The 20,913-nt window shown below is 43.2% G+C and overlaps 1 protein-coding gene across 4 annotated transcripts in view; it reads left to right on the forward strand.

The window, feature by feature from the left end:
- Lrrc28 (leucine rich repeat containing 28) overlaps positions 1–20,913 on the forward strand; it is a 127,237-nt gene that overhangs the window by 27,352 nt on the left and 78,972 nt on the right. The gene's annotated exons all lie outside the window — the stretch shown is intronic.

Consider the following 20,913-nt stretch of genomic DNA (forward strand, 5'->3'; position numbering starts at 1 on the left):
TCCACAAGAATTCAGGCATGCATTTTTTATTTTAGTTTCCTAGCTTTTTTTCTGTTGTCTGCACTTGGCTCTTCTTGTTTGGAGTGATATTTTATTCTGTAGCAACTCTGCATTTTAAATAGTGACTTTTTGGAGAGCCTGGAGGAAGTTTTGTTTGTTGGTTTTGTTTTGGACTGGGTTTCAGTGTGTAGCCCTGGATGTTCTGGAACTCCATAGATCCATCCACCTGTCTCTGCCTCCTGAGTGCTGAGATGAAAGGCATGTGCCACCACGCCTGGCCAAGAGTAGGTGCTTTTCTTCCTAGGCATCCTGTGTAGTGCTGGATGGGCCCTCCTGCTTCCTCGCCTCACATCTACACAGCTCATTGTGAAGTTGTTTCAAATATTTGATTGGTTGGGGCCAAGTCTAAACAGCTCCCAAATGTTTGGCTGTGTTTGGAGACATGGTATGAAGAAAAGGAGGGAGGGTCTCAGGAGTTGTTCTTTGGTGGCAGTAGACACTAGCTGATATGTGATGGTGGCTCCTTCTATGTAGTCCATGCTGTTATGTGGCTGTTCTTCATGCTGTGTTCCCTCAAAGGCTTCCCATCTTACTGTGGTGGTATGTTTGTTTGGTGTGTATGTGGTATGTGCTAGCAAGTACATGCATGTATGTGTGTGCACGTGTGTGTGTGTGTGTGTGTGTGTGTGTGTGCTTCATAGCCACTAATTGAAATATGAAAAATATTCAGGATGTAGAATTAACACAACAAGCACACGTGTAAAAGCCTGGCTCTAAGGGTAGTCAGAGCTCTCAGAACTGCTTTTAAGCATGCACACAGTCTTTGCATGTTCAGATTGCCATGAAGCCCAGTGTTCTATCGGATTCTGAAACTTGCCTATGAGTTATGTGATAACTAGAGGGCGCTTCTTGAAAATACCTACCTTTCTACAGATTCTCTTCCCTCTTCTCTTGGATCGCAGAGTACTGCTGTTCTCTGTGTTGTGCCTTTGTCGTCTCATCGTTCAGCTGCTCAGTTGTGGGTGCCTGGAAGAAGCAGGAGCAGTGTTTCCCTGGGAAGTTTGGCAGAGACTGGTGGGAGAGAGAGTGGGGGAAGAATGGGTGTGGGGGGCGTCAAAATCGGTTTCCCTTATTTTCTGAATTATTACACCATATGGTGATATCTTCCCGGGAGCTAGGTGATAGACAGGTATATTCGAATAAAAGAAAGGGGAAGATGAAGTACCAAGTAAGTTGACTCATCTTCCTGTCCTTCAGTATTCCACTCCCTGGCTCTGTTCTTAGTCACGCAGGCTCTCTCTGTTCTTGAGTCGTGCCGGCTTCCTATTTGAGCTAATTCTAGCTGGCCTCTGTGAGCTGCAGCCAACTGCTCCACAGTCACCTCCAAGGCTCGAGCTGCTTGTCTGAGGTGTCAGAGCTGAAGCACACTGATCTCGTCACCTCTGTACCATGGTGTGCCCCACACTCTCCTGTTAATGGTCAGGAAGTCAGAGTCAGCCGTGACATCACTGCTAGCGTGTCCCTGGATGGTGTGGACCGTTCTGTCACCTCTTTACCTTGTGTAATATGCTTGCTGCTCTTCCCTGTGATATCTGTTTTGTCTCACTTGAATGCAGATACTTTACAGCGTGCAGAGAACACTAGGTAAGACAGGATGAAGGAATTGCCAAAGCCTCTTCTGAGGACTAGTCTAGGGATGAATGGAATGTGAATGAAGCAGTGCAGTGTGGTCTTTGTATTTCTTTTGTAAATTAAAACACTTAACTTTTTTTTACTATACACATGCATGTTTTTATGAACGAAGTATATTTAAATATCTTATTATTATGTGAGATACTGATATGTGGGTATGTGAGTTGTGCCATGGCACATGTATGGAAGCTGGGATGACTTTTTGGAGTCGGTTCTGTCCTAAACCTTTATGTGTGTTCCAGGGATCAGACTCCAGCCATCAGGGTTTTGTAGCAACCACTCTTAGCTGCTGATCCATCTCATTGGCCCTGTCACTGTACATTAATTATTCAAAATAAATAGATTTTTGTTGTGACATAATTTTTTCAATTTTTCTTGGTTGAGATATTTTCATCCATATATACCATGATATTGTTCTAATTGCCCCCTACCCTCTACCTCCCACCCTACTTATCTCCATCCTTGCCTCCAAGTAGTCTCTTTTGTTATCATATCACATTTTTTAAAGATGTATTTATTTACTATGTGTACAGTGTTCTGTCTGCATGTAGCCCTGCAGGTCAGAAGAGGGTACCAGATCTCACTACAGATGGATGTGAACCACCATGTGGGTGCTGGGAATTGAACTCAGGACCTCTGGAAGAGCAGCCAGTGCTCTTAACCTCTGAGCCATCTCTCCAGCCCTGTCACATATTTTATTATACTCTCTTGCCCTAATGTATGTTCCCTGTGTGTGACTTCTTTCATTGAGAGTGGTTTCTTGTGGCACTCAGGCTGCCACACATACCTGTACTTTGTTGGTTTTTATTTCAAAGTAGTATTCCATTGCATAAGGATTCAGTTCTTCTTGATGAGCATACAGGGTTTTCAAATGAAAGCTAAGAGAACATAATGGAACATGGCTTTTTGTAGACATACCTTTTTTATTTCTTTGGGGTAAAATATCTCAAGAGGGAAAAAGTTGTTGCTTCATAAGGTAGCTGTACATTTAACTATTAAGACTCTTCCCAGCAGTCTTCAAAGTGGCCGCCCAGTTCTCTCCTCTGCTGTCAGGAAACCCCTGGCCTCTCTTCCCAGTCCTCACCTCAGGCAGCATAAGCCCCTGGCCTCCCCCCCCCCCCCCCCCCCCCCCCCCCGGTGGTCCTGTGTGTTTCTACTGCTTATTTTTAGCAGTGCTATTGGATATAAAAATAGTTGTTTCTTGTTTCATTTTGTATTTGGTTTGTACTTTTCTCTTGCCTGAGAGTGGCAGGTAACTTCTTGTGTGTTTATGGGCTATTCAGAACCTTTCCTTTGGTTTGCAGGAGATAGCTTCCTGTTTGATATGTTGGTGACTGGCTTTTTCCGATTGCTGAGAAATTTTCTTTGACCTGCCCCTCGCTCCAGCCCCGTGAGACCTCTTCCTGCCATCCCACTGGGGCCTGGATTGGCTTCTCTGTATTCTAAAGAGTTCTTGCCGCCAAGAAGTTTGTCTTGGCTTTCTTATTATCTCCATCCCCCAGTTTTCCCTAGCTGAAAGCCTCTGAGTACCCTGGGAAAATTACATCAGAGAGAGAGAGAGAGAGAGAGAGAGAGAGAGAGAGAGAGAGAGAGAGAGAGAGAGAGAGCGCGCGCACCAGTTCACGCATGCACCTTTCAGCCTTTCACAGCTGGACTGATTTCTCATTAGCTTTTGTCTGGGGCAGATTCCTTTCCCTCCCGTTCTTTCAGACAGGGAATAGCAGCCAGGAATTTCTTTTGTTTTAAAATGAGCTTGTCACCTATTGAAGTAAGCTTAGGATAATTGCTGCCTCAGTTGCCAGTGAATTTTAGGAACTACCATTATGTAGCATATCCAGCGTAGTTTGGTTATTATAAGAGAATAGAGAACTCTTATGACTTCTATTTTTTTCTTTTGTTTTTTGCCTTTTTTATTATTTTATAATTTCGCCTGCATGCATGTATGTCTGTGCACCACATGTGTACAGTGCTCACAGAAGCCAGAAGAGGCACTGGCTCCCCTAGAACTGGAGTCACAGATGGTTGTGACCTCCATGTGAGTTCTGAGGCTAGAACCTGGGTCCTCTGAAGAACAGAGAGTGCTCATAGCAGCAGAACCATTTCTCCAGCCCCTTCTTAACTTTATTTTACAGTTAAGGATGTGTGTGCATCTGTGTGCATATGAGTCCAGAAGAGGATGTCAGACCCCAGGAGCTAGAGTTGCAGGTGGTTGTGAGCCACCTAACATGTGCGACAGGAATCAAACTTGCCTTCAACTGCTGAGCCATCTCTCCAGTCCAAATTTTATACTTTATTTAAAACCTTTTTGACGCGCGTGTGCACGCATGTGTATATGTGCATGCGCTTGCTGACGCATGTGTGTGGTGGTCTGAGGACAACTTGAAAATGTTGGTTCTTTCCTTCCACATGTGGGTCCTAGGGATCAAACTCATGTCACCAGACTTGCTGGTGAGCACCTTTACCCGGTGAGCCATCAGTCTGGTGAGCCATCAGTCTGGTGAGCCATCAGTCTGGTGAGCCATCAATCTGGTGAGCCATCAGTCTGGTGAGCACCTTTGTCTGGTGAGCAACTTTATCCGGTGAGCCATCTTGCCATCCCAAGGTCTGTATTTTGAAATTACCCTTCCCATAACTGGCCACCATAGGTTGTGGATCTTCTTGTGTGTCTTCTGTTTTCTTTTGGATAACTTGAATATGTTTCACTGTTGCATTTATTTCCTGTGATAGTTTTTCTCTAGAGCTCACAGTATGCATCCTGAGCTTACTCCTCAGGAGACACTGTGCGCCCTCATGTCAAGCAAGAACCTGATGGTGCCATGTTTCCATGTACCTCGGTGCTCTTAGACCAGACACTCTTATTTCTGTTATATTAAGGTGTACACAAGCTCTCCATTCTGTTCTCTACATGTCTGTGTGCTGTTTGCATTTCTCTTTAGCTTGAAATACTTCCTTAACTCTTTCCTGTAGGGCAGGTCTGTGTAGGGACAATCAGCCATGGGGGGGTGGGGGTGGTGTTTGCTTTTGTTTAGTGAAAAAGTTACCCTTGATTTCTCTGACTATGGAATTTTGAGTTGGCTGGATTCCTTTCTTTAAGGGTGACTTTCCATTTCCCCTGCCCTCCATTGCACTGGATAAAAAGTCTCTTGTTAGTTTTTGCCATCGCTCCCAGGAATGGTTTTTACTAGTGCTACATGAAGGTATGTTTCATTCACTTTGGTATCATAGTTCGTCTGTGATGTGTTTCAGTGCACATTTAAAAATAATTATCTTTCTTGGGTTTTTTTATTTCCAACATGGAAAATTTTCTATCATTTCTGCAAATACTTTTCTGCATCACATTGCCTCTTTGTGGATCTGTGTTACATGTTAGATTAGTTGGTATTTTTCTGCATATCATTAAAACTTTGTTCTTTGTTAAGTTTTTTGTTTTTGTTGTTGTTTTTAATGTTTTAATTGAAATACAATTATATCATCTTTCTCCTTCCTTTTCTTCCCCCATGTCCCCTCTCAAGTTGGTAGCCTCTTTTTCTTTGATTTTTTAGTGGTACACACACACACACACACACACACACACACACACACACACACACACCTATGTGTATGTGTATGCACATATATACATAACTACAACCAGTTGAGTCCATTTTTGTTGATGTGCCTATGGTTTCAAGATTGACCACTCTGTACTGGACAACCAGTAAGGGGCTCAGTCCAGAGAGGGGCTAATTCTCCCAGCAATCACTGGTTGCCTATAGTTCTTTGTATATGGTGAGACCTCATAACCATCCTCCCCACCCCACATCCACATTAATATATCCATTGATACTGCCATCGTTTAGATCTTGTTTATGCGGCCATTTCTAGGAAAAACTGTTTCACAGCTGACTTGCTGGTATTATGGTTCTTACAACATTTCCTCTCCCTCTTCTGCAGTGTTCCCTGAACCATAGATACAGGAGCTGGGACAGAGATGTATGCGTTGGGACTGGGCTCCCCATGATCTGTTGATCTCTGTATTGTGTCCAGTTGTGGTCTTCTGTGATGGTCTCCATTTGCTGTAAAGAGAGACTTCTTTGCTGAGGGGTGCTAACAATACTTACCTGTGGGTGTAAGCTTTAGAATGCAGTGTGAGGAATTATGCTGGTCTAGCAAAGTGGTAGTAGTATAGAGTCTTTCCTGAGGTCCATGACTCACTATCTCTGTGGAGCTGGTTAGGTTTCCAGTACCAGGCATGATTTCTCTCCTGCTGAGGAGTCTTTCCGTGCAGCTAGACAGCTGTTGGGTGGCGTGCGTCGTCTTGTCTTCTACCTGACTCTCTGTGCTCTGCAGCGTGCTGTTCTGCTCCTCTGCTTCAGTCCACCCCGGTGCTATCGGAAAAACTGCCATGGCTTATAAGCAACATGTTTCTCCCTCGTGGTTCTGGGGCTGTGAAGGCTAACCTCTAGGTGCAGCAGATTTGGTGTCTGAGGAAGGCTGTTCAAAAGCTGTTTCCTAGCTTACATACAGAAGGGCATCTTCTCACTGTCTTCTCATGGTTAAAGAGGCAAGAGATCTCTGAGGTCGAATCCCCTTCCCAAGGCCCTTTCCTCCAGAAGCTCATGTCTTCCTAAGGCCTCTCTTTGCAGCACCATCGTATGGGGAAGAGTTTTCAGCGTGAATTTTGAGGAACGTGAGCATTCAGACCATAGCCCACTTTTCACCTTTGGCCGCTTTGTCTCCTTAGGTTCCCTTTTCTGCCTTTTCCAGGTGTTTTCTTTGCCTGGAACTCTGCTTTCTGCCTTGTCAGCCTTGTGAGGCTGGGCTGTTTGTGTTCCGCTTACTTGTTCCATGGCCTAGAATGCGCCAGGCCCACCGTGGACCTCATCTCTTTTTTCCCTTGTTTCAAGGATCACAGTTCAGTGCCACATGTTCACCGCTTCAGCCCAGCTGCCTTCTGATGCGTTTTATTCTGTTTGGGTGGGGGATGAGTTGTTCTCAGCGCTCCTGCCGTGTTTCCTGCCGTGCCTGTCATCAGACTTTCTGTTAGATAGTGTTGTTTGGTTTCTCAGGTTTGCTGACCTTCGGTCAGGTGTGTTCTCAAGTTTGCCACACTTTAAAAACATTTATAGGTTACTTTTTTCTGAGCCTTGCACCAAACTGTTTGCTTTTGAACAAATCTAACCTGATATCCTCTCGATGGCTTTTTCTAACTTGATACAAAGTCATATCACATATTATGAAGAGAAACATGAACACACTACAAATAAAGTATTATTGGGGGAAAGCCCCCATCAGTGCAGGTACACTTGCCAAATACTTTGTGATTCACTGTTGTAAAGACCACAAAGGCCAGTGATATTGGACAAGACAGAAAAAGTAGCTAATCCTCCAGGCAACCATGCTTGATAGTGCTGTGACCATCAGTCCCTGGAACTCCCCTGACAGACGGCCATGGTGACAGAAAACAAAAAGTGGCCAGGCGCCTGCAGAGATGTTGCTTGCATCTGGCTTATAAATCAGACTTTTTTAATGCTTTAATCCTTGAAAAGCTGTTTTGCGTACCAAAAAAGGAAGGGCTTTTTATCTCAAATTAAAAACATGAACGAACGGATTGTACTGGAGTGACTAAAAGCATGTACAAGCGCAGGGCTGTGTCCTTCCTGTCACCAGCAGACACAGCTGTGCCTTCATTGTTACCGGTGTGAACTGGTCCTGAAACTCAGCCTCCAAATGGATTTTTTTCCAGTCGGCCCGTTGCTCCATTGAGCTTTGGTTTAGATGGCCTCTTATGGCCACCTCTTAACACCCAAGCAGCTTTGAGCACAGTGCTCACTGGTCACTGTGGAGGCCTTTTGCAGAGGCCGCAGAAGACCCAGTGCTCAGTCCCCGGGGCTCCCTGTTGCTTGCCACCCTGCGTGTTACCTTTTATTGACAGACTGATCAACTGTGGCACGGGCTGGCAGGTTGTGCCAGGCGCTGCACTGGTTCTTCCGAGGCGTGGCTCCCACTCTGTGGTTGTGGCCCTGGTTACATGGCTCCACGGCAGGCTCCCTGCATTGATTAACTTTCTAAGATTGCTAGGTGGCCTAGGAACACTGGGTCCTGGGGACTTCATTAGCTATCCCATTGAGCCCTCCTTGCAGCTCCTCAGCAACCAACTCAACAGCAGCCCTTACTGAAATCTCAAAACACGGGGTACCGTAATGTGTTCACTGTGCCCCAGTAATCTAGTCTCTTTACTCCATGTTCTGCTCCTTAATGTACATTATCCCAGGCGGTGGTGTTCAGCCTCCCACCGCTTTGCTGTTGGAAACACATCTGAGAAATGGTTCCTCCATGAAGCACTCCTCCAGTGTCACCAGGCCACACGTGTGCGGCCAACGCTGTATGTCGACAGATTGACTTGGGAGACTTACTGTTTCTTTTGCTTTATGAGACATGTGCATTAGATCGACCCTGCTGTGTTCGAGAGAAAGTGGGAATCTGAATTCAGGCTTCAAAGGACAGAATATTTTACTGTGTCTTCCAAAGAAGAGGCTGACAGACAGGAGAAAGGAGAATTGGGTATATCAGGATAGCTAGTTATTATTTCAGCAGAGAGCTGAGAAAAAGTTGCCCATCTTGAGACTAGCAGAAGGGGCAACCTCGGACAGCCTTCCTCCGTCCTCCGGTGCCCGTCTTGAGGTCACACTGGGAGCCTGTGCTCTGAGTGACTCTTACAGACTCACAGTGCGGGGCACATCAGTGCTCAGTAGCAAATACCTGCACAGCATAATTAGATATAAGTTGCTGCATGCAAACATTTTATTTAGGTGTTTACATAAAATTATCTTAGTATACTGGATTAAACGAAACACAGAGCTTTCTCAGAAAAACATGGATCTAAGGCTTGTAAATTTTATTTATATACTTTTATAAACTTTGACAATTTGGCCAAAAGCAGAGGATAAAAATGGCCATTAAAATTCTTCTCAAGAAAAAAAGAATGTTTTATCCTTCTCAGTGTGGAATACAGAAAATAATTCCTTTTTAGGAAAGGTGTGAAGGGAAATGGTAGAAAACTTGCCAAATGTCTGAACAACAAAAGTTCATTGTGACAGTATTTTTTAAAATAATTTAAAAAGGCAAGAGGAGCCAAGTTGATGCCTGAGACTTGACGACACCTCTGCCGTCTGTCCTGCCACTGGCCAAGGCACACTGAGTTTGTGCGCATGGACCATTCCTCTGTGAAGAAGCTTCAACTCGGCTTGTGTCATAGTCAGAGTCCTCCACTCAGTGCTTCTGTCTGTATGCCTGTAATTGTTACAGCCTAGGGCTTCTCGGGCTTGATGCTGTGTAGGGACTGAAGTGATGCTACTGAGGTCAATTGCCCGGTGGTGGTGGTGGTGGTGGTGGTGGTGGTGGTGGTGGTGGTGGTGCATGCCTTTAATCCCAGCACTCGGGAGGCAGAGGCATGTGGATCTCTGAGTTATGGGCCAGCCTGATCTACAGAGCAAGTTCCAGGACAGCCAGGGCTACACATCAAAATCCTGTCTCGAAGCAAAAAAAAAAAAAAGTTCAACCCCCCCCAGGGAACAAGCTGGTGTGTAGGTGGTTTGTAGACGCAGACACCTGTCTCCTAGTGTGGGTCATTCACTGCGGATGACCCAGAGTTCCCCTAGACTCGATGAAATGTTTCCTTAGTTAAACTGTAAAAGCAGTTGTGTCTGCTATGATGGAAGCCTGTACCAGGTTTAGAACGATTTTTTAATGTTGAAAACCAAGAAGTCAGAATGTTTTTAACTGTCTGATGAATATAGAAGTGTTCTGAATCTTCTGGGGTGATTTTTCTTGAGGATAAAGAAATGTTTTCCCTTAGGTACAACCTGTCCCTGAGTCCTCCGAGAGTGAGTTCTTTTGTGTCTAAATCAGCTTTCAGTATTTAGAGGTAGCATGGAGGAGTTCCTATCAAATCTTTTGATGTTTCACAGAACTTGTATCATTTTTATTATAAAGAACTTTTAGGTATCAAACACAACTTTCCTGTGTTAGCAGCATTTGATGTATTGCATTTACTAACCAAGCCATGGAAATAAAGTGCATTTGGGCACATAAACAGGGATTACATCCATGTTGTGATGGCTTTGTCACGTGGACACAGTCGAGATTACCCTGGAAGGCGGTGTCCGTGAAGGCTCATGCAGATTAGGTTGTTCTCTGGGGTTTATGCTGATTACATGAATTTAGGTGGGAACATCTACCCATGTGAGAGACAGCAGAGCACTAGCATGCATGCATCAGTGCATTGCTGTCTGCTTGTGACTGGCTTCCCTGCACTAGTGGACTCTACCTTGCGGTTGTGAGCCAGCTAAGCCCTTTCTCCCTTCAGTTACTTTCGTCAGGATATTTTGTCAATAACTATCCTGGGAATAAAACGTAGATGTTGTTATAACAGCTTACGTTGATCTTTCTGCCTTGATATCAGTATGCTACTACTGTTGGTGACATAGCTAGGAAATTAGAGTTTCCCGTCAGACTTTACACTTGAAGACAGAACTGGAGGCATATATAGCAAAAATACATATATCTTTCAAAGGAATGTTTTCAGTATGTGAAACAATGCGTTTTATATTTCAGTTATTTAAAGCGTAATTGTTGCTTTATTTCATCTCCAAATTTTGTCTTAACCTATTAAAGGTTTTAATTTAAATCTGATGATCTAGTCTGTAAGTGACTTTATGGTTAATGATTATTTTAATGAATGAGAAGCCTTACAATTTGCCTAGGAGCCGATGTAATGAGAAGCAATTAAAGACATGCAGTTTGATATTGCTTGTTAGCAACCCTTCCCCACACACCTAACAGTTGGCATTGGAGTGCTTTGTTTAATCTTCAGATCACCATTTTCATCAGATGATTTTACAGCCGGCTCAGTTTTCTCTGTGCATTTGTTCAGAGATGTAAAAACAAACCCCCCAGAACCTTGGTGTCAAGACTCTTGGCTGCTGCAGTGAGGAAAGGCGGCAGAGAAGAATGTCCTTAGATGCTGATGACAATTATCAAGGGTTAGTTATGCGTTTCCTCTGCTCCTTGGCTGGGTCTGCTGACATCCCTGCTCTTCATATGATCTGGAGAGAGTTAAAGCCTGGCATCATGCTATGGGGGGTTTGGAATGTTCCCCCTCACCCCCAGTTTGATGGGCCGAGAATTTGGCTTCCAGCTGGTGTTACTATTGGGAGGCAGTGGAAACCTGAGGAGACCTGGCCCACTTGGAGGAAGTGAGTTACCGGGGGCACGTCTTTGGAGGGTGTATCTTGTGCCCAGCCCCACCCCCTCTCCTTTCCAGCTGCTATAAGGGAAGCAGCTTTGCTGGACCACATGCTCCCTGCCATGATGCTCAGCTGGCCACAGCACAGAAATAGCGGAGCCTCATGACTGTGGAGTGAAGCTTCTAACACCGTGGCCTGAATACATCTTTTTCCTTCAAGTTGACTTTCTCCAGTATTATGTCACAACAGCCGACAACACAGACCTAATTCTGGTGACATTTTTCTCATGGTCTGAACACAGAGTATGGCTTGCTCAGAGACAGATTTCTTCACTGTAAGTGATAGGATTCTGTGGCATTATTGAAGTTGTATTTTACAGAGGTCAGCTCTCTCAATTATTTAGCTATCTAAGAACCAAATACCAAGCCTGGTAACATGACTCAGCAGATACGGGTACTTGCCACCAAGCTTGATGACCCGAGTTCAGTCCCCAGGACCCACATGGTGGGAGGGGAGAACTGGTATCCACACATTGTCCTCTGACTTCTGTATGTGAACTGTGGAACACGTGCCCACACATACACACGCAGACAGATAAATATAAGTGAAAGGAAAAGTGATGTTTCAAGTTTTTTCTTTTGTGGCTCTTAATATAAATAAACCAGTTTCATTAATCAATGCTTACTAATACTTTTACCAATCTTGTGTTTAAGAATCTTTTCTAGAGTACCATGGCTGTATTCCTTCATCTACTATGGTTGGTTTGATTTGGATCTGTGATGACACTGTTTTTGAGCTTTATCCATAGAGCTCTTTAAGTTTCCCATACTTGAAATTCCATGGAACTTTAAGTACTATAATGTTTAATAAAATAAATGCCTATTAAATCCATGTGACTTGGAGCTGGGAGTGCATGTCAGTAGGAGAGTGTTTGCCCAGCAAATGGGTTCAGTTCCCAACACTGCCCCTCCCTCCAAATTAGTGGGGTTTTATCCCTGTCTAAATCCACTGTTATTTTCCAGTGTGGTAGAGAGGTTTTACATGCTTTCTGAGAGATCTCTCCCACTACAGTTCAACCTCCATGACATAAAATGAAATTTGAAATTTTGCTTCTGTTCCTGAAAGGTATAGTACAAGGGTATGATGGCTAAATGAGCTTGTTTTCTGTCCACAGCAGAAATTTGAACTACTTCTGAATTTAAAACACTTCTATTATGAGTAGCACAACAGGAAATAAAAGCCCAATTTCCTTATTTCCAGCACATTGTCTATAGCTAACTTACAAGTCTGTATCTGTACAATTCTTTTCTCTGCACAGGACACTGAATAATCTTTTTAGTAATATGTTGTTAAACTTTATGACAATACCAGTAATTGTGTTCCTGGCATGAGTTAGTAATTAAAATTTTATCCTAATGATTTTAATAACTTGATTGAGGTATCATTTATAGACTATAAAACATACCTTTTTAAACGCATAGTTGATAAGTTTTTAAAAATATACACAGATTTAGGAATACTCTCTCTAATCCAGTTAAAACATTTCCATCAGTTTCAAGTTCTGTTCCCAACTGCCAAGCTCTGTTCCCAACTGCTGGTCATGCAAACTTTTTCAAAATTTTCACCTGGATGGAATCATGTGTCATGTGGCCTTTCTGCGTGGCTGCTTCACGTAGTGCAGTGTTTTTGTGTGTACTGTCATGAAACACGAGTCTTACTAGTCTGTTACTTTTTTTTACTGCCAAGTAGTATTTTTATAGTATGGATGAGCCGCGTTTTGTTTATTCGTCAGTTGACTGATAATTTAGATGGCTTCTACTTGGGACTGTTATGAATAGTGTTGCTGTGAACACTTGTAAACAAGGTTATTGTGGATGTGTGTTTTCCTTTCTCTTCCACAAATACCTCTGAGTAGAATTGCTGCTGGGCTGTATGGTGAGTGGATTTTTGACTAGAAGAAACTTCTAAATTGTATTTCCAAAGAGCCTGTGCCATCTGCATTCCTGATAACATGTTGAAGGTTCCGGCTCTGTCTTATCCTTGTTACATTTGGTCCATTCCATCTTTTCCCACTGTACTTGTTCCATTGACCATGGAACAGAATCTGTTTGCAGCTTTGGTTTGCATTTTACTACTAACTAAAGACTAATATATTTTATGTGTTTATTTGTCATTTCTTTAGTAAAGTATTTATTTCAGATATTTAGTCATAAAATAGCTGTTTCGTTCTTTTTAAATCTTTTTTTCTTCTTTATGTGCATGCAGAGTCTTAACATTGGTATCAGAATTATTCCTCAGTCGTGCTGTGTCTTCTCTCAGTGACATCCCGAGCTGGTCACTGTGGCTGGTCTCACTGGACAGCTAGCTCCAGGCGTCCCTGTCTGCATGTCCGCCTGCATCTGTGTGGGCTGAGCCCCTTGTCTGCTGAGCCATTGCACAGCCCCTAGCTGTCGGCACACTGTTTGTGTTCTTGATGTTGCATTATAAGCTTTCTTTGTATATCCTGAAATTCTGTAGTCATTTGGGGCTTAGAGCATCATGTTTACAAAAAAACCTGGCTTTGTGGTTCCCACACAGCTGAAGACTTTAAATGTGTTAAAACTTTTATTTAGCTCATTAATGGGAAATTGCTAAGATCTTGTAACTATTTGAAAGGATAATCTACAAAATAGACAAACTAGACATGAGTGATACTAAAATTCATGTTGTAACAACACCAGAGTCAGCTTTCTCCATGGAGCCAAAGGGCCACCTTCCATCAGAGGTAATAGACACACATGCTTGTAAATAAAGATGATTTTATATTGTTGTCAGTTTTCTACAACTTAGAGTTGTAAAATAGTTTTCATAGAATCCGGATCAGCCCGGAAGGATGAGGAAGCAGACAGAGCAAGTCTGAGGTTGTGAATAAAGTTTTGCTGGAACATGGCCATGTCCATTCTTACACAGACTTGTCATCTGTGGCTGCCTTCATGCTGAGGCAGAGTTGGTATATAGTTTGCAAAAACTAAAATGCTTCCTAAATGCCCCTGAAGCCAGTGACTGCCACTATTCTTGTCTGCATAAAAACCTTTTCTCAGATGACCTGGACATGTTTTTACTTAGTCTGTGGTGGTTTGTGTTTATATTTTAATGATTTTTTTTTAAAAGAGCAGACATTTAAAAATTTAGTGATGCAAATTTACCAGTTTTCTATTTTGTAGATTGTGTTATTGATGGTATAGTTATGAAATGTTTACCAAACTTTGGGTCACAAAATGTTCATCCTTTTCTTTAAGTCTGTTTTGTCTCCTTCGTGTATGTCTTAATCCATTTCAGATTAATTATTATGCATGCTGTAGGTAAGGGTTGAGGCTTTCCCCCCATATTTAGCTGTTCCTGCTCAATTTATTGAAAAGGCTATATCTTTGTCAAATTACCTGGCTTTTCTGCCAAATGTTGGTCATCCATCAACCTAGAGGTTTAATTGTGGAAGCTATTCTGCCCTTTCCTCTTCAGGGCCCCGTGCCCTGATTACTGATTACTGAAGTAGGGTTTTAATGAGGCAGTAGAAAGATGTCCAACTTTCTTCTTCTTATGGATTTCTTTTGACGTCCTTGAATCTTTCTAAGATTTATTTTTTATTTTATGTGAATGAGTATTTGCCTGCATGTATGTAGTGTGCCATGTGCATGCCTGGTGCCTCAGAAGCCAAGAGGAGGACACTGGCTCTCCTGTGACTGGAATTACAGGCTGTTGTGAGCTACCATGTTGCAAACTGAAACCCTGTCCTCTACAAGAGCAGCAAATGCTCTTAACTGCTGAACCATCTCTCCAGCCCCCTCCCCCATTTTCCTTTTCTGACACTGAGTTCATTCACATGTTTCTTTATGTGCATATGAATTGTATGATGAGGATTAGGGCCTAAAGGACCATTTATCAAAGTGGTCTGTAGAGATCATTACACTGCTGGGTATAATTTTGATCACCCAGTCTATTTCTTGTTTTTATTTATGTAAACACTTGCGCCTGCTCCTCCTCTTATTTTTTGGTGCCTGCACAACAGCCCAGGGACGTGATGGAATAGATCAGGGAGGTCCAACCTGGTCTCATCGCCTCTAGTCTGAGGGACAGAACAGACTTGAGATGGAAAGGCCCAGCCCCTTCCCAGGGGCCTGCCTTGCTTTTCATGGGTGTCCAGATGAGAGGAATGGAGCTGAATGATGCTCTGGGTTTGCTCACATACCACGTCCCCTCCGTCCATCGTGAACTCCTGTAGATGTCATGTAAGTACATCAGGGTTAGTGGAGGAAGCATGCCGAACCATCGGGAATTGTAGAACTGGCTGTGTTGTGCTAGAAGGTGGGTAAGAAATGCTCACGGTGACTGGGTTTTCAGGGCTTCTTATCACACTCAGCCACTGTGAACCTTCTGTAATTTTAAAGCTGGTGCTTAAATACATAAACCATGGAAAATAAAGACTGCATAGTAAATGCACATTTACTTTTCTTATTTCATGGAACTGAAGTATAATAAACAGGACTCTGAAATTTATGAATGTCTAACAGTGTTTATAGTGGAAATGCTTTTCAGATGTTCTTAGAACTAAAATACTCCCAACACCTTCAGAATTCAGGCATTAGCTTTTGATAAAATAGAAGGGTGATTTTAAAATAGTTTAGGGAATGCTAATTAATAGCTACAGTCCTTTTAAAAACCTTATGATATGCTGCCTAGAGACCAGTAAAGGTTGGGAAGAGGAAAATTACATCTTTTCCTCTGTATTTTTGTTGTTTATAAAGTAACTATTTTCTTGAAATCCCTCTCCAAGTCTCCCTGGCTGCTCTGCTCCGCTTCCTAAGCTGAGTTCTCCAGACACTATGCCTGTCTTTGTAAAGCTGTGGTGAACTTCGCCTGTCTCTTCCACTGCTTGGAAACACAGGGCAGAATGTTAGCATCCACCATTGAGACTCTGAACCTCAAGTGCTGGTTTCTTTTCAACATCAAAATGAAGGTTATTCCCAAAGAACACACTGTTAAAAGCTTGGATTTCTCTTTTTTGTCTTCATTTAATTATTTCTACTATTGTCCTTATTAGGCTAAATTACTTTGGTATCTCTAATTAAAAATTAAATATCTTCTAATGATCTGGCTTTTAAGGAGACTTGCAAGCTAATGATGCGAGAGCCTTTTTAGTTTGTTGTTGGCCCAGACATTGCCTACTTTAGTTTCCTAATTTAGTAACAGAACTAAAACTATTCAGGACCTGGCAGGTTCGGTATGCAGGCGCCCAGCCAGGAAGCGTGGGTTTCTTAAGCAAATGGACGCTTGGGGATTTGAGGAAAACACAGCTTATGTTACTTGAGCTCTGCACTTCACAAACCCCTGACTATTTAAAGGAACTCAGCTAAGCTGCTGCCACACACACCAAGTCTGTTTTCTTAACACACACACAAAATGATAGTTTCCTTTTCTAAAGTTAGAATTGCCTTTCATACTTGTGTTTTTAATTTCTCATAAATAATATGTGGAAATTAGTTGTTAGTTTTATTCAGTGATTATTTTATTGCTGTTGTTTTTTGAGACGGGGTTTCTCTGTGTAGCCTTATCTGTTCTGGTACCCTGTAGACCAGACTGGCCTCCAACTCAGGCCTCCTGAGTCCTGGGATTAAAGTCATGCGCCACCACCGCCCAGCCAGTGATTATTTTCTCACATCTGCTACCTTTCCCAGAGGTTGGGTGATGTTGTACCAGGAGTATCACTGAGACTCTGAATCATTAACATTTTACTCCAGAGGCCTGGTGTTGTGGTGCACACCTTTGATCTCAACACTTGGAAGACAGAGGCAGGCTGACCAGGTCTACACTGTAAGACCAGAGTGAGTCTGCAGCAGTTGTACTGGCTGGCTACTGCTTGCCCAGCAGACACTGGTCTTCTCTGGTCCATTGTCGATGGGTCTGTGAGAAGAATCTTAGAGATTCTTAGAGAAGGCCTGCTGCTCCTGTCTGTTAAACCAGCCTATTCTAGCCTCTCGTAGTCAGGAGGCCAGCTGTCTGCCTGTTGGTAAACACTGGAGTTGGGTTATGAGGAAGTAAATTTCATTGATAAAGAATTGATCTTCTCTCTTATAAGGCAGCCTTGGTCTCAGTGGGGAACAAAATGGATTTTAATACATGCTTAAGTAGTCAAATTCCATCTGCTTCAGGGTCAATAAACTTCCTCATTCAAAAGAATAAATTATGATACTAATCATCACCAGTTTCTTGAAAAAATTTTAACTACATTTATATTTTATTTATTTATTTATTTATTTATTTATTTATTTATTTATTTATTTATTTATTTATTTTAGAAGGCACCCACTTACCATGGAACATGTTTGGAAATCAGAGAATGACTTGGGTCCTGGGGATTGAACTCAGGTCCTCAGACTTGGTGGCAAGCACCTTTATCTGATGAGCCATCTTGGGCCCAACATCACAAATTTCCTGACCAAAATTGTTCAGTTTACTAATCTGTAAAAGAATAAGTCAGTTTGGGGCTAGTGATGTGGTTGGAGGAAAAAAACTGAGTCCCACAAGTTGTCCCCTGACGTGCCATTTGTGTACCCATATGCATATGTACAGATCCACACACACAACAGATGAGTAAGTAATGTAAAAAAAGTAATAATGGTTTTTAAATGCTCTATTCTTCAACTTCTGTGAATATCTGAGTAAGGCAGATAAATGTTGAAGGGTTAGTGACCTGAAAGGCCCAGGTGCGCTGAGGAACTCCGGACGGGAAAGTTGACACGTTCCCATTGCTAACTGCTGCTGGCAGTTAGGAGCTGGGAGACTCCTGACAGGGTCAAAGACCAACCTCCACTGGATTTACCACGGGGAGACTGTGGGGCACAAACCAGTCGATGGATCTTCCTCCCCAGAGGTCCCTTAGGTGCCCTGTTCTTTTTTTTTTTTTTGGTTTTTCGAGACAGGGTTTCTCTGTGTAGCTTTGTGCCTTTCTTGGATCTCACTTGGTAGTCCAGGCTGGCCTCGAACTCACAGAGATCCGCCTGGCTCTGCCTCCCGAGTGCTGGGATTAAAGGCGTGCGCCACCACCGCCCGGTAGCCCTGTTCTAATTAAAAGACAGTCTCCCTGCGTCGAGGTCAGGCTTTCGGAGTCACGTGACCTTCATCGGTCCCACTGTAACAGATGCTCAGGACCGAGAATTCTGTTCACTCTCTTATTTTTTATTCTGGAGGGGGGTTAGGGGTGGCACAGGTACGTGGTATTTAATAAGACGGTTAGTTACGTCTACAAGGATGTCTTTCCCCTGGCGCCATTCCCCTTGTTTATTCAGATAGGCCTCCTCTCTGGCATGTAGTACACAATGTTGGCTAAGCGACTGGCCAGTGACCTCCATATTCCCATCCCTCGTTCCTACACTGGGGTTGCAGATGCACCGTGCCAGGGCTTTATGTAGGTGCTGAGGCTCCAAGCTCAGGTCCTCAGGCTTGTGCAGTGAGAAGTTTACTGGCTGCGATGTCTCCCTCCTCATCTCTTATTAACATGTAAATCTGTTACACAGAAAAGCTTAAGATAGTGGGGCAGTGGTGGTATACGCCTTTAATCCCAGCACTCGGGAGGCAGAGGCAGGCAGATCTCTGTGAGTTCAAGGCCAGCCTGGTCTTCAGAGCGAGATCCAGGACAGACACCAAAACTACACAGAGAAACCCTGTCTCGAAAACAACAACTAAAAAAAGCTTAAGATATAAAAATGTAGACGCAGTGAAATTACCTTTTTCCTTACTGTAGGGCGTTTACCCACCAACCCCACAGCTCCCCAGAGTTTTCTTGAGTGTGAGCAGCAGGAAATATGAGATAGAAAGATTTATATTGTGGTGAATATTGCGGAGATAAACAGATAGAAAATAAAGGATAGCCTTGAAAGGGCCTGGAACCTTTTCCAATGGCCCCAACTGTCTCTGCTCCAGGGTATTTATAGAGACGCCAAGGGGTGGAGCAAAAGACCTCCTCCCCCAGCACAGCCAAGTGCAGACCATCTCAGACACCTGCACTCAGGCCCGTGGTCTAATCATCCTCTATGCAGACCTGCTGGGTAAAGCCATGAGGAACCTGAAAACGGGCTCCCACACCTTACCATATTCTTTTGCCTCGTGGTTTATTCCTGTTCTCCTAGAATCCATACTCCCTAGAGAATATCTTGCAGTTGCTCTGATAGCAGCCTTTCCTGATAAGAGGACCCCATTCCTGCAAGGAGTGTTCAGAAAATAAACACTTCTGAAACAAAATCAGCAAAAAGAGCTAGCACAATTGAAGAGCCTGCAAAGGCGCACTATACTGTTCTTAATAATAAAGTCTTAGTGTATGTGATGATGGTCGTTATGGACTAGATACAGTGGGAAGCCACTGGAGGACTTTTAGCTCAGGACATGATCTTGTGAGGTTCAGAAGAAACCGCAAAGGCAACCGCTGTAAAATAGGACCCAAGAGCAAACACTGGGAGATGAGTTAGTAGTGCACAGCACTAATCCAGTCAGGAGATGGTGGTGCCTCCTGCTAACGTGCAGAATTGCTGAGGGAAAGAAGTTGGATTTTAGTGCTCTGTTTTATTTAGTGCTTTTGAATCTTCATGAATCCCCTCATTTTCTTTAGCCCAGTGGGAGGCTTTATCCTTGATTACGTGTAATGAATCTCAAGCACCGAGGAGCTGTAAACCTTACGTGGGTGACTTAGATAGAATCAAGAACAAGGTCTTCCAGTTCTCCATCCAGGGCCTTCTCCAAACTGTTAGCAAAAACATGTAGTCTTTGAAAACTGTTTGATAGGAGTATTTTATGGTATCAAAAATAAAGAAAGAAAATGGTGTAGCAGTTTCTACTACTCCCTTAGTTATTATTTATTAGTGGTTAAAGACAACACAGTTTATGATCTTCGGTCCTAAGGGCATGTAGTCTAAGTGCAGCCTCACCAGATCTTCTTACAAGTCTCACAAAGCTGCAGTTGAGTGGCTAGGGCTATGGACCCAGCTGAGGCTCAGCTGCAGAAGGAACCAGCTCTTATTGCAGCTTCTTTAACACCATGTCTTGTACCTGAGAATGGAATAAAAATAGTTGAATTCATATAGGGAGAATATGTTTTGGTATGTTAGCTGTGTAATAAGGGAATTCTTGACTTTTCTTTGCTAGTTAGCAAACAGTTTTGTTAAAAAATAGTCTTTTTTCTTGAGGTTTGGGGGATGCCATCCCAAATCTTACCTCTGCTTTAGAGTGTAGATCTACTACATCCTATTCTATGCCAGTTTGGGATCCGGGCGGTTGTGCTGGATGCTGTTGTGACGTGGTCGCCACTGATCAGCCCTAAGTGAGCTTCACAGTAGCCACATTCCAGTCTACTCTCTTGTCTACTACACGTATAGGGCCATGCTGCTCTGTTGTAGACTGTCTTGTCTACTGTGTAGGGCCATGCTACTCTGTTGTAGATTGTCTTGTCTACTGTGTAGGGCCATGCTGATCTGTTGTAGGTTCTTTGCTGGCTGAACTATAAAAATTCACTGTAGAAGGTTCAGAAGATAAAAACCACTTTCTCAATGGTGCTCTGCATATGCACTCGTACAGCTTTTCTAAATTGTGCTCTAGCCTGCGTAATTACTTTTAAATAGTCTTCCTTTTTGTGATGCAACAACTGAGGGGATTTGTCTTTGGAAAACTTGAGTTCTGTCTTCCAGAAGTCCTTTTTCAGTCTGTTTCCTCCTCCTTTATCTTTCTTCAGAACTTCAGGTTGAGACTGGAGAAGGCTCCACAGTTAAGAGTGAGTTCTGTTCTTCCAGAAAACTGGAGTTTGGCTGCCAGGACCCAGTACAAGCAGCTCACTACCAGCTGTAACTCCAGCTTCAGCAGAGTCTCATATTTCTGCCCCCCAAAAGCTCTGTACACACACACAGTTGTACCCACATACAGCCTGCACACATACATATAATTAATAGTAAAATATTTATTTTATAAATAACTT

Source organism: Peromyscus californicus, unplaced genomic scaffold (genome assembly GCF_007827085.1).
Source record: "Peromyscus californicus insignis strain IS unplaced genomic scaffold, ASM782708v3 Scaffold_4__1_contigs__length_199733344, whole genome shotgun sequence".
Taxonomy (NCBI): Eukaryota; Metazoa; Chordata; class Mammalia; order Rodentia; family Cricetidae; genus Peromyscus; species Peromyscus californicus.